General features: G+C 37.4%; 1 pseudogene; it reads right to left on the bottom strand.

Annotated features, from left to right (window-relative positions):
- Window positions 1–11,516: 11,516 nt before the first annotated feature.
- On the bottom strand, window positions 11,517–13,265 carry LOC124976367 (high mobility group protein B1-like; annotated as a pseudogene).
- Window positions 13,266–14,813: the final 1,548 nt, after the last annotated feature.

The raw sequence follows: 14,813 nt of genomic DNA, 5'->3' as shown, positions 1-14,813 counted from the left end.
TATTGATTACATGATTTTTTAATCGCAGACATTCATGGAGAAAGTAACAAAATACTACATTAAGCATGCTTATGAACTCTAATAGGATTTCACGAACTGTTAAAACATTGAAATGTTTTTATGTATACTATTAGATCTAGATAATATGGTAGTTTCACTTACTCATCTTTCATATTATGAACTAATCCCACAAACCTCATCCCCTTCTTTTGGCATGGTCTGACCCAGTGTTATCATATGTAACGAAGACCTTAAAAGATGAAAAGCTTCAAATATTGGACATTTAACACGAACATGAGCTGGAACCTGAATTCATCTAAACCATCCTGACATTTGTCCTGGCACACTCATTTTTGCTATGAAAAGGCCATCTGGGATGATATCTCCATTAGGAATCCTGCCCATGGCCCTTTAAAAATAAATTGTACCTGAAGGTGACTGGTCTTTTCATGGTCATGACAGAAAGCATGGATTTCAGTCACAAGTCTAGAAGTCAGTGACATGGATGGGGTCTAGAAACACACAGGTTAAGCAAAGAATAGAATCTAAGAACAGCTTCTCCTGTGTCAGGATGAAGTTCCCAAATGAGGCACTGTGACCTGTGCTAGCGGGTCATATGTTAATAGGTACCACACAGACCACTTTTCAAATTCCCCTCACCAGGCAACTGACAATTTCTAGCAAACAAAATTAAAGATCCCAACATACATGGTAGGATCAAATCACAAAACTGGTCTGATGATTGGGTAAGATTTGAGAACTACTAAATACCACAACCCCACCCAGTCTATGGTGCCCCAAATCCTCCCACTAGAAATTAATTTATTTGTAGTTTTTAGAGACTGTTTGGTTCTAAGCAGAACAACATCTTTAAATTATTGTTATTTAACTAATGCATGCTCCCAAAGCTACCAGGACCTAAGCTTGAGGAATAAGATAGAAAGGAAACATGGGGAAAGTGACAATGGCTATATAAAGGTAAGTTAAGGTGTCAAATGCAAACTGCAATCCCTTCTTCATCTCACTTATGTTTTGCCCTTTTTGGAAAATTCTTCCTAGCAGGGGAAAACCCTTAGAATGAAAAATAACTCTAAGAAACTTGGAAGGGGATTAATTCTAAGCAGAGACATACACTTTTGAACCAAAAGAAGTCTTTACAGATTCTAACCATTCTGACCCTCTTTGCAGCATAACTATGAATATCAATGGCGTTGTTAATAAAGAGCCTACAGAGGGGAACACAGCTTGGACTGAATCCAACCAAAAGACAACCCGCTTGATTTCAGGACCCTCCCTGCTATGGGGTCAGTTTGTAACAGAAAATAACAAAACTTAAAAAAATTTTAATAGAGTAACTAATTAAATATTTCAGAGAACCTCATTAAAACATTTTACTATTTGCACTGATTATCATGTGGCTGCTTATACAGATGCTCATAAATCTGACTGCATTAGGTTCTCAGGCCTTTATTTCAGTTAATTTCTTCTCCCTATGTGGACTTGCCCAGGAAATGAGATTTAATGAGTCACCGTCCTCCCTGATAATCACAGGAGAGCTCATTAGCTTTTTGTCAGATTTGTACCTACTATCTGCCCCCAATATGCCTATGACTTCGTTTGAGTTAAATATGAAATTACCAAAAGGGAGAACTCCAAAGAGCATTTTTGTACTGAATGCTGTGGATCTGAAAAACTATATAAATATTTTTACATATGTTAAAAGGCATCTGAGAGCAGAGCATAAGAAAACAACAAAATACAGCATTCCCTAGTGATGGTAACACTATTTAGATGACACACATTATTAAAAAGAAATAAAGTTTGACATTTACACGTTTGCAAGTCTTTCCAAATCTCTTGAAGTGCCTGGGTTAAGTCAAAGAGATGCAAAGGATAGAAGGAAAGAGCCTTGTGATTTTTTTTAATATATACTGGGGATTGAAGCTGGGGGGCTCTACCACCAAGCTACATCCCCAGCCCTTTTCATTTTGAAGCTAAGTTACTGAGGCTGGCCTTGAATTTGAAATCTTCTTGCCTTGCCTCCTGAGTTTCTAGAATTACACACATGTACCCCCATGCCCAGCAAGCCTTGTGTCTATTAACAATTCATCAAGTTTGGGGGAGTTCTCCATCATAGATTCTGGGATAATTCACCAAGACCTCCTAATCTTATGACCTTCAGTTTTCACTGGGAAGACCATAAGGCTCATGGCATTTCATGGGAAAAGGAGAAAATTCTATATTACTTTCAAGTAAAAGCTAGAAATGAATCTACAGTCCTTTCACAGACAATCATAGTAATACCATTGACTCACCTGGCAATGAAATTGCCTAGAAAGGAAGACATGGCATTAATGGCCTTCAGCAGAAATCACCTGAGTGACTTTCTGGGTTCTCATTTAGGTCCCTCAGGAGGCCACCATTTCTTCCCTAAGAACAGAGAGAGTCAACTGGATGAGGGCATTGCTCCAGCAAGGCTGAGTCATGGACCAGCACCCAGCTCCTCATCAATGCTTATTGAACTAAATAAGGGCCACAAAACTGGAATACTTAAAGTATTTAGTTCTATGATCCTGAGATTCCAACAAAACCTTAAATTCAAACCAAAGTGGTTTTTTTTTTTTTTTTTTTTTTGGTTAAGAATCTGAAGAAAAATATGAACTGTCTGCCACAGAAAATGTGCCATTCTTCCACAATGAGCTCATGCATGTGTGCATGCACACACACACAGTCTGGGGTCCAATTTTAGAGAGTTCTCAAATACTGATCTCTAGATTTGCTTTGGATTCCTGGACCTAAAATTAATTCTCTTCTATAGATCATGGTGTTAAAGAGATATGATAAAACATAACACTTAATGAGAACTTTCATTGAATCACTACAGCAATCCTAAGAAGAACATCTGTTGCTAACCACATTTTACAGGTGAGAAAACTGAAGCACAGGTAATTTGAACAAGATGCCCAAACAGTAAATGGCAGACCTGGAGCTTCAAACCCAGCATGGCTCTCCATTTGTGCTCTAAACCACTACATGATGCTGCCTGTCTAATATAACACATTTTTATTTTAAAGCATGTTCACTTCTCCTTTTTCTTTATTCTTGTAACCACCCCTAGGAGTTAGATGAGGTAGATAGCTCCACTTTGTGTTGAGGGCATTTCCATAGTGGAACAGGAGATTAGTTTTCCATACTCTCTTCAGATAACCAAGTCACAGTTGATGGAATTAAAACTTAAAAACCAAAATTTTGACTGGCATGTCCTCCCTCTATTAGCTACAGGTTGATACACCCTGGGAACATCTTTGATTCCTTTCTTCACAACCATCCTTTGCCTTAAGGACTAAGTCAGCATGGTAAGGTTTTGAAGTCATGTGTTTCCTGTAAAAACCTGGCTTCCTGCAGTTCATGGATCAGTTTTGTTTCTGCAAAGGAAAGACATAGGGAAGAGCAGGAAAAAGAGGAGAGTTGTCAATCTACAGAGAATAAGAGCACTGTGCACACATGATCACTGGACAGGAGAGACATAACTTTCTCCTCCCATATAGCCCTACATCTAATTGACGTGTAAAAATATTTTTAAAAACATTTTAATCCTTCCCTTCTCTGAACTCTCTCTAGCATTTCTCAGTGCTCAGAAATCCTACTCCATGGTGAGTCTCTCCCTCCTTAAAACCTATCAGCATGTACTGACCATTCTTCACAATCATTCAATGTCAGATGTTGGTCCTGGTTTCCGTTCCAGTGAAATGGCAGACTGTTCAAGCACAGCCCCAACCTTTTTCTTATAAAAATGTGTAAAAATGCTGGGGGAGATGTAGAAAAAGTTTTTTTGAAACAAAACCCAACTGGTGAGAGAGAATAAGAAGAAAGAAATGGCCAGATACTAGAAGCGAAGAGCAACATGTAGTCAGGGCTGCCATCTCATCCACTAGGCAGTGGGGCTCTGACAGTCCAGTAAAGTGTGGAACTAGAGACAGACCTGAGGGCAAGTCCAGGGCAAAGGGCCCCCTTCACGACAGGGGGGCCCTGCAAGGGAAGAGCTACAACTGACAGCTCAGTGTGAATCAAGAGTCTAGAAGGCACATCCAAGGGAAGACACGAGGAGCTTTGTCTTTTCCTAGCTCCAAGTGGTACAAAAATAAACTATAGAAAATTGAAACTCCACACTTGTTAGGGTAGGCAGGGTGGTTCATGTCACCCACCTGTAAGGAAATCTCAGTAGAGAAATTAAAATAAAAACTGGCTACAGACCAATGAATCCACTGAGATGTCCATCATAAGAAAAAAATAAAACTACAGAAATAGTTTCACAACCCAAAGGGCATGGCAATCCTCAAGACCAAGACATGGCACAGTCCTGCTGAAAGGAAGCTCACAATTAAAAGGAAAAAATTACAAGTCACGAGAAGAAGTGATCCTCCCTCAGTGAGAGTGAGCAGACAGAACAGGAAACAATATGCTGAGGATTTAATATAATAGAACAGTCTGAAGTAGGCGTAAACATGTAGTTAAAATGTATTTAAAATGATTAAAAATAGACAAAATAAAAACCATGATGCAAGAAGATAGTGTATAATAAGAAGAAATAGAGTTGAAAAAGAATCATGTTGTCCTTCTAGAAATTAAAAAACAAACAGAATCACTGAAATTTAGAATAAAATAAATGGTGTCATAACACCATGGCCATCATAACAAAGGACCACAGACTGGATACCTTCAAACAGAAATGCATCACCTCCTAGTTCTAGAGGTTGCAAGTCTGAAATCAAGGTGTTGCCCGAGCAATGCTCGCTCCTAAACCTGTGAGGAAGAATCCTTCCCTGTCTTTTTCAGCTTCTGATAGCCACTCTGTGTCATCACTTACAGAAGTGTAACTCCAGTCTTCTCATGGTGTTCTCTTTCCCTGTTCTCCCTGTCCTGCCTGCAGGCATGTCTCTGTGTCCAAATTGCAGGTTTTTTTAATAAGAATATCAGTCATAGTAGATTAGGACCCACACTATCAACCTCAGTTTAACTTGATAACCTCTATCAAGACCCTATTTCCTGTAAATCAAAACTGCAGTGAGATTTCATCTCACTCTGGTCAGAATGGCAGCTATCAAGAATAAAAATAATGATAAATGCTAGAGAGGATGTGAGGGGAAAAAAGAACCCTTTTACAGTGTTGGTTGGATTGCAAATTAGTGCAACTACCCTGGAAATCAGTATGGAGAGTCCTCAAAAGTGTAGACATGGAAGCAACATATGACCCAGCTCTAACACTCCTCAGTATTTTCCCTAAAGAATTAAAGTCATCACACTCTAGTGATACATGCATACCCGTGTTTATAGCAGCACAATTCACAATAGCCAAATTATGGAAATAGCCTTGGTGCCTATCAACAGATGAATTGGTAAAGAAAACATGGTATACTCACACAATGGCACTTCATGCAAGCATAAAAAAGAATAAAATTATATCATTCACAGGAAAATGAATGGAACTTAAGAGCATTATGGTTTTTTTTAAATCTTTACCACAACTTCTACCTAGAAACCTGATTTACTTACAGATTTATATCAAGAGAACTTAGTCATTATAATGGAAAATAAAACCGTGAATCTTTTTCTAACTTAACTGAAACCAAATATAAGGGTTTATTTCAAAGGTATATCAAAAGAATCTTTGAAAGGAAGGTAGTGGCAGAGGTGGCTATAAAAATTGGCCAGAGACACAAACTGTGGGAACACACACAGCATGTCAGAGCTGGAGAGGGACTTAGAAATAACCATGTTTGAGTGCCTCATTTTAAAGATATAGAAACTGAGGCCATAAAGGGTTTTAGGTCTTGATTGAAGGCAGACAGCCAGATATTAGCAGAACAGGACTAACACCAAGGCCTCCCAACTCAGCCCAACATTTAGCCAAACAAGAAGCTCATTTTGTTGCCAAAAGTTGTTCCATGTCTCCAATGCCAATCCAATAACAAGGACACTTTTTTTAAAAAAAAAGGTAAAAGAAGGTTTATTGCTTTGCTAGCAAAGGAGAAACACAGGGAACTCCTATCCCAAAGACTGTGATTCTCGAGAGCATTATGTTAAGTGAAATAAGCTAAACTCAAAGTCAAGGTTCATAGGTTTTCCCTCAAATGTGGAAGCTACAGAGAATAAAGGGAAAGGGAAAATAAAGGTCTGAGGGGGTGCTCACGAAAACAGAAGGGGAACTGGTAGAGGAAAGAAACCAGGGGAGAGAAGAGGGAAAGGAAAGAAAAGGTACTAGAAAAAATCCAAATAATTGACTAAACAATGTCGTTATATTGTGTGCATGTATGAATTTGTAACAATGAATCCTACTATTATGAGTAATTATCATGCACCAATGAAAAAAATTTTTTAGAAAGAACTCATTCCAGAACATGAACATTCCCTTCCTAGGACAGTACCCCTAAATAAGGCCAAATCCTGAAGTACTGGAGGTTAGGACTTCAACATATCCTTTATTTTTAAGCAGACCTTATTCTGTTCAAAATATCTTTTTTTTTAATTACTGAAAACATCTTTTAATATTATGCTTAAAAATCAGCAACAAGAATTCAAGTATTATTCTCTTACATGAGATGATACACCAGTCTAGAGATACTAATAAAAGGAGAATAACTTCAAGGCTATTGCCACCAGGATATGAGAGAGAGAGACAGAAAGGAAGGCTACAAAAGAGAAAGGATACAAAAATTAGAAATTATGTATTTCTTAGGAGTTCCAGAAAGATGTAGTAAAAAGTATGAGAAGGAAGCAATATTCAGAGAGATGATGGATAAGATTCTTCTAGAACTTATGAAAATATATCCTTAGATCCAGTAAAATAGAATAAAAATAATTCCACTGCCATATACATCCTAACGAAACTGCACATTATCACAAATAAGATCTTCACAGAAACAAGAGCGGACTATAAGGAACAGACGTAAGGCAGGTTTCTCAGCATCAATAAAAACAAAACAAAAGTAATCTCTGTTGTAAAGAAAATGTGATTATATACACAAAGGAATATTATTCAGTCATTAAAAAGAATGGAATCGAGAGAACATGTGGAATGTAGCCTTTGAGACACCTTTTTAAAAGTCCCCTGTTCCTGCTGATGAAAGAATTACAGCTTTGGGGATAGGAGTCCCTTGTTTCTCTCCTTTGCTAGCAATGTAATAAAACTTTTTCCTTTTTTCTCAAAACAGTGTCCTTGCTATTGGATTGGCATCAAGGACGAGGACCAAGATTTCAGCAATGAATTTGGCACCCCAGAGCAGCGTCAGCTCCTTATTTCTTGGGCAGACCTGGCTCTCCAAGCCTCTCCATGGTGCTGGAAAACTTGCTGAGAGCCAACAGCAGGAGAGTTAGGACACAAGTTGCTCCATGATGGTCCACTTTGAGAAAAAGGAAACTGAACTTAGGAAAGTCGTGACAACTTTGGCCATTTACAACGTCAGAAACTCACCCACATCAACTCAGCTGCACGCTATGTGCCTTGTTCTTGACAGCTAATGGTAGCTCTTTGGTTTTGACTTTTGGAAAGCTCAGCATCTTTCAGGACTTTTCTTCAACAGGAAAGAGATAGCAGATACTGTTCAACACACTTATCTGATATCTTGGTTTTTAAATGTTTGTTAGAGACATCTGATTAATTTACAAAGTTAAAATGCTAACTGTTAACAAAATATTTCATCTTATTAAAATGGAGTAACCAGAACTTGGGAACCAAGCCTTTGGGCACACAGGCTTTAGAGGGCAACTGGACATCCAAACAAGAGCAGCAGTGGGCCTCACTGACTTCAGTCTCCACTGGGAGAGTCCCACTATTGTGATGCCATACTCCATGAAGTCCTCGCCAGGGCCAACCTGACACTGTGGCCATGCCACTGAACCTCCAGAACCAGAGCTGCTGGGCAAGACTTCTGCGCTGGGGATGTAGGCCCAGAGACTCAAGCCCAGACCAGTCGGGCCCCAGCCCAAAGTCTAGTGTCCCTATGGTTGATCATCTGTCAACACGTGGAGGTGCCTCTACTCACTAGCAGGAAATATAAACCATCTGGAGGCCACCATCCCTAGAGGGGCAGCATCCTTTTTGGGTCACTGCATTATCAGGTTCCTCTAAGACCTCAGGTTACTGAAGACAAGGAGGTGAGTTATTGGAAACCTGCAGGGACACTATAAGTCTATAGGGGGGAAACTGCAATATCTCAGATTTGTACTCCTAGAGGGGAAGATACATGAGCAATATGAGAAAACAAGGGAAGAAAATGTCTCAAACAAACCTAGATGCTACATCAATAAAATCCAATGACAGAAGAAATGTCAGAAAGGGAGTTCAGAATGTACATAATTAAAATGATCAGGGAAGCAAACAATGAGATAAGAGAGCAAATGTAGGCATTGAATGATCACACCAATCAACAGTTAAAAGAGCAAATGCAGGAAGCAAAGGATCATTTCAATAAAGACATAGAGATTCTGGAAAACAAACAAACAAACAAATTCTTGAAATGAAGGAAACAATAAACCATATTAAAAACTCCATAGAAAGCATAACCAATCGAACACCTGGAAGACAGAACCTCAGACATTGAAGACAAAATATTTAATTTTGAAAACAAAGTTGACTAAACAGAGAAGATGGTAAGAAATCATGAACAGAATCTCCAAGAATTAAGGGATATTATCAAAAGACCAAATTTAAGAATTATTGGGATTGAGGAAGTCACAGAGAAGCAAACTAAAGGAATGAACAATCTATTCAATGAAATAATATCAGAAAATTTCCCAAATCTGAAGAATGAAATGGAAAATCAAACACAAGAGGCTTATAGGACTCCAAATATACGAAATTATAAGACCCACACCAAGTCACATTATAATGAAAATGCCTAACATACAAAATAAAGATAGAATTTAAAGGCTGTAAGAGAAAAAAATCTTATTCAGGGGGAAACCAATATAGATATCAGCAAATTTCTCAACCCAGACCCTAAAAGTTAGAAGGGCCTGAAACAGCATTTTTCAAGCTCTGAAAGAAAATGGATGCCAACAAAGAATCTTATATTCAGCAAAACTTGCCTTCAGATTTGATGACAAAATAAAATCCTTCCATGATAAACAAAAGGTAAAAGAATTTACAAATAGAAAGCCAGCACTACAGAACATTCTCAGTAAAATATTCCACGTGGAAGAAATGAAAAACAACAATGTAAGTCAGCAAAGGGAGGAACTACCCTAAAGGAATAGCCAAATAAAGGAGAAATCAAGTCAAGTTGAAAACCAAAAATAAGCCAAAATGACCGGGAATACAAATCATATCTCAGTAATAACCCTGAATGTTAATGGCCTGAACGCATCAATCAAAAGACAGACTGGCAGATTGGATTAAAAAGAAGTATCCAACAATATGCTACCTGAAAGAGACTCATCTCATAGAAAAAGTTATCCACAGACTAAAGGTGAAAGGATGGGAAAAAACATACCATGCACATGGACTCAGTAAAAAAGTGGGGATATCCAATCCATCCTCATATTAGATAAAATGGACTTCAAGCCAAAGTTAGTCACAAGGAATAAAGAAGGACATTACATACTGCTTAAGGGAACCATAAATCAGCAAGACATAACAATCATAAATATTTATGTCCCAAACAATGGCTCATCCATGTATGTTAAACAAATCCTTCTCAATTCCAAGAACCAAATAGACCACAACACAATAATACTAGGTGACTTTAGCACACCTCTCTCACCACTCGACAGATCTTTCAAACAAAAAATTTGAACAAAGAAACCATAGATCTCAATAACACAATCAATAATTTAGACTTAATGGACATATATAGAATATTTCATCCATCAATGAGTGAATACACTTTCTTCTCAGCAGCACATGGATCTTCCTCTAAAATAGACCATATGTTATGCCACAAAGTTACTCTTAGCAAATACAAAAAGAGATACTACCTTGTATTCTATCAGAGCATAATGGAATGGAATTAGAAATCAATGACAAAATAAAAAACAGAAACTACTCCAACACCTGGAGATTAAAATAATATGCTATTGAATGATGAAATGATAACAGAAGACATCAGGGGGGAAATAAAAAAATTCTTAGAGGTAAATGAGAACAAAGATACAATATATCAAAATCTCTGGGACACTCTGAAAGCAGTACTAAGAGGAAAATTCATTACATGGAGCACTTTCAATAAAAGAAGAAAAAGTCAACAAATAAACAACCTAACATTATAGCTAAAAGCCCTAGAAAAAGAACAGATCAACACCAAACATAGTAGAAAACAGGAAATAATTAAAATCAAAGCTGAAAAAAATGAAATTGAAACAAAAGAAACAACTGAAAAAAATTGACAAAATAAAAAGGTCATTCTTTGAAAAAATAAACAAAATTGATAAGCCCTTAGCCACACTAACAAAGAAGGAGAGAGAAAACTCAAATTACTAAAATTCCGAATGAAAAAGGAACTGTCACAACAGACACTATTGAAATACAAAACATAATTAGAAGCTATTTTGAAAATCTATACTCCAACAAAATAGAAAATATCAAAGACTTTGACAAATTTTTGGAGACATATGATCCTCCCAAACTGAATTAGGAAGACATACATAAACAGATCAATTTCAAGCACTGAAATAGAAGAAGCCATCAAAAGCCTACCAACCAAGAAAAGCCTGGGACCAGATGAATTCTCGGTCGAGTTCTACGAGACCTTTAAAAGAGAACTAATACCAATACTCCTCAAAGTATTCCATGAAATAAAAAAGGAGGGAATTCTTCCAAACTCATTCTATGAAGCTAGTATCACTTTGATACCAAAACAAGACAAAGATGCATCAGGGAAACAAAACTTAGACCAATATCCCTGATGAACATAGATGTAAAAATCCTTAACAAAATTCTGGCAAATCGCATACAAAAACATATTAAAAAGATAGTGCACCATGATCAAGTGGGGTTTATCCCAGGGATGCAAGGTTGGTTCAACATCTGAAAACCAATAAAGGTAATTCATCACATTAATAGACTTAAAGAATCATATGATTATTTCAATAGATGCTGAGAAAGTGTTTGATAAAATACAGCATCCTTTCATGCTCAAAACACAAGAAAAAGTAGGGATAGAAGGAACATACCTCAACATTATAAAGGCTATCTATACTAAGCCCATAGCCAAGATCAATCTAAATGGAGAAGAACTGAAAGTATTCCCCCTAAAAACTAGAACAAGACAAGGATGCCCTCTTTTACCACTTCTACTCACAACACCATCCTGGAAACACTAGCCAGAGCAATCAGACAGATCAAAGAAATTAAAGGGATACAAATAGGAAAAAAAGAACTCAAGCTATCACTATTTGCCAATGACATGATTCTATATAGACAGAATTCAAAAAATTCCACCAGAAAACTTCTAGAACTAATAAATGAATTCAGCAAAGTAACAAGATATAAAATCAACCCACACAAATCTAATGCATTCCTATTCATAAGCGATGTATACACTGAAAGAGAAATTAGGAAAACCGCTTCATTCACTATAGCGTCAAAAAAATAAAATACTTGGGAATTAATATAACAAGAGGTGAAAGACCTCTACAATGAAAACTACAGAACACTAAAGAAAGACATTAAAGAAAAACTTAGAAGATGGAAAGATCTCCCATCTTCTTGGATAGGCAGAATTAATATTGTCAAAATGACCATACTACCAAAGGCACTATACAGATTCAATGCAATTCTAATTAAAATCCCAATGACGTTCCTCATAAAAATAGAGAAAGCAATCATGAAATTCATCTGGAAGAATAAGAGACCTGGAATAGCGAAAGCAATCCTGAGCAGGAAGAGTAAAGCAGGAGTATCACAATACCAGACCTTAAACTATGCTATAGAATAATAGTAACAAAAACAGCATGGTATTGGTACCAAAATAGACAGGCAGACCAATGGTAAAGAATAGAAGACACAGAGACAAATCCACATAAATACATTTACCTCATACTAGACAAAGGAGTCAAGAACGTACAATGGAGAAAAGATAGCCTGTTCAAAAAATGGTGCTGGCAAAACTGGAAATCCATATGTAGTAAAATGAAATTAAACTCTTATCTCTTACCCTGCACAAAACTCAACTCAAAGTGGATCAAGGACATAGGAATTAGACCACAGATTCTTCACCAAATAGAAGAAAAAGTTGGCCCAAATCTTCATCATGGTGGCTTAGGACCTTAACAAGACTCCTAAAGGACACAAAAAAAAAATAAAAACAAGGATCAATAAATGGGATAGATTCAAACTAAAAAGGTTTTTCTCAGCAAAGGATACAATCAACAATGTGAAAAGAAAGTCTACAGAGTGGGAGAAAATCGTTTCCACATGTACTTCAGATAGAGCACTTATCTCCAAGATTCATAAAGAACTTAACAAACTTTACACCAAAAATACAAAGAATCCAATCAATAAATGGGCCAAGGAACTGGACAGACACTTCACAGAAAAAGATTACAGGCAATTAACAAAACAAATCTTACATAGCCTTACATTCAATTTTTTTCCTCTTTAAAAGGAGTGAGTTGCATACAGGGGTGTTAAATGCTTTATAGATAAAAAACAAAACAAAACAAAACCTGCCACCTGAACCAATTTTTTTATCTTCATCCTCTTCATCTTCCTTCTCTTCCCCCTCTTCCTTCTTTTTCTTGCTTTGTAAGTCTTGACAACTCCCTTTTTTGCTGCATCAGATTTTCCTCTACTCGGAGGGCAGCGATTTCCTCTTTGTATTCTTCCTTCCATTTGCAGCTTTCTTTTCCTAAGGCTACTTGTCCTCTGCAGCAATGTCATCCCACATCTCTCCCAGTTTCTTTGCAACACCACCAATGGACAGACCAGGATGTTCCCCTTTGATTTGGGGGCGATACTCGAAACAGAAGAAGGCCGACGCAGGCCTCTTGGGTGCATTGGGACCCTTGACCTTCTTTTTCGTTTCCCCTTTAGGAGGGATATAGGTTCTCATTTCTCTTTGGTCACGAGCCTTGTCCGCCTTTGCCGTGTCTTCAGTTTTTCCTTTCTCTTTAGCAGACATGGTCTTCCCCCTCTCTGAGCACTTAGAAACTCTGAGGAGTTGACTGAAGCATCTGGAGCTTCTTCTTGTGCTCCTCCGGGAAGTTTGCACAAAGAATGTGTAGGATGACGTTTTGCCCCTCCGCTTCTTAGGATCTCCTTTGCCCATGTTTAGTTGTTTTTCCTCAGTGAGGTAGAGTCGCCCAGTGCCCGTTGGGCTCTCTCTTGCCGGGCACAGTCTCTGTGAAGCTCTTTGTATTGTGGTGGCTGTCATTCTTAAGTTTTTAATAATCCATTTATACACTTACTGGAAGAGATATACATGAAATATAATGACCCAAAAATTTGGAAGGGTAAAATGAGGAATAGATATATCAATCAAATACAAATCCAAAGAAAGTTTTAAAATACTAAGATCAAAAAAAAAAAAAAAAAAAAAAATTAAGGGGACGAACTCTTATTAGGAGTTAAGAAGGGGCCATTAGTTTATGAGAAATAAAAGGACTGATTCACCAGGGAGATATAATAATCATGAGATTGAATGAACCAAAGAACATTACTTCAAACTCTATAAAGCAAAAAATTTAACCAAATTACAAGGAGAAACTGATAAATTCTCCAAAACGGTGGGAGATTTGTAGCACTCCTATTTTAGAATCCTCAGTCCAGTTAATATGCACACATTTCATTTACATAACCAGACTTTAAAGATCCTTGGGGTCAGAGTAGCTTCTTTGCCATGTTCCCCAGTACACAAAATACACATCCTCTCCCTCTAAGAATTCCCAAATATAACACCTGCCTATATAGATGTTGAAAAGTAAGTGCTATAGGCAATTGCAAAGCACAGAAGGAATGTGCTAATTATTTATTACTGACAGTAGACACTTCTTTTAATAAGCAAAACTATTACAAATAGAATAATTAATGAAGACAAAATAATGGATTGAAAGGAAAAAGAAAATTATGTCACTGTACTTCTGCAGCATTTATGAGACACCAGGTTCATCTCTTAAATTATTAAATTACTTTCTAAAAATCACTGGAAGATCACTTACATCCATTCTAAATGGGGGGGGGGGGAAATACACCTAGAAAGATTAAGAACTGTAAACAAAATTTGCATTGAGTTAGGCTAAAACAATAGCAATGCTGCTACCCCCTAGTGGCAAAGTACAGCAAACCAAACATGACGGTGAAGGTTATTACATATCCTATGTGTTGTTTTCCTAACCAAAGTATAAAGCTGCAGACCACAGAGTTGCTGGGATGTGTTTAAGCAGTGTCTGTTGTTATTGTCACCTTTATCATCATTTTTTATTATGCTAAGCCTATAGCTAAGTGCCTTTGTGATTGTAGCAATTTCTAGGCCATCAACTGGGGCCAGGGCTGCAAGGACCTGTGTGGCAAGGCAAACAATGTTCAGCACACAGCCTTTGGCTATTTTTCTCAGTAGGGGATAGTGTAGTCATCAGACACTTGGAGCCATCTGGTTTTCTGATGCACCATACCAAAGCAGCTCTTTGAAGATGAGTAATGTGAAGTTCTATCCTAAAGAACCCTGAGGATATCCATCCTGGAATGGAATGCCATTTTCATATGGCCCATGAGTAACAGAAAGAAGGAATATAGGGACTCCAGTTACAACTTAGTAGTTTCCATTCGGTGTACAAGTAGGTCCCACACAGTGGACTGAAAATGTATAAATTCATGTTTA

The sequence above is a fragment of the Sciurus carolinensis genome, chromosome 2, assembly GCF_902686445.1.
Source record: "Sciurus carolinensis chromosome 2, mSciCar1.2, whole genome shotgun sequence".
Taxonomy (NCBI): Eukaryota; Metazoa; Chordata; class Mammalia; order Rodentia; family Sciuridae; genus Sciurus; species Sciurus carolinensis.
The sequence above is the reverse complement of the archived record's forward strand: the minus strand, read 5'-3'. Positions and strand labels throughout refer to the sequence as shown.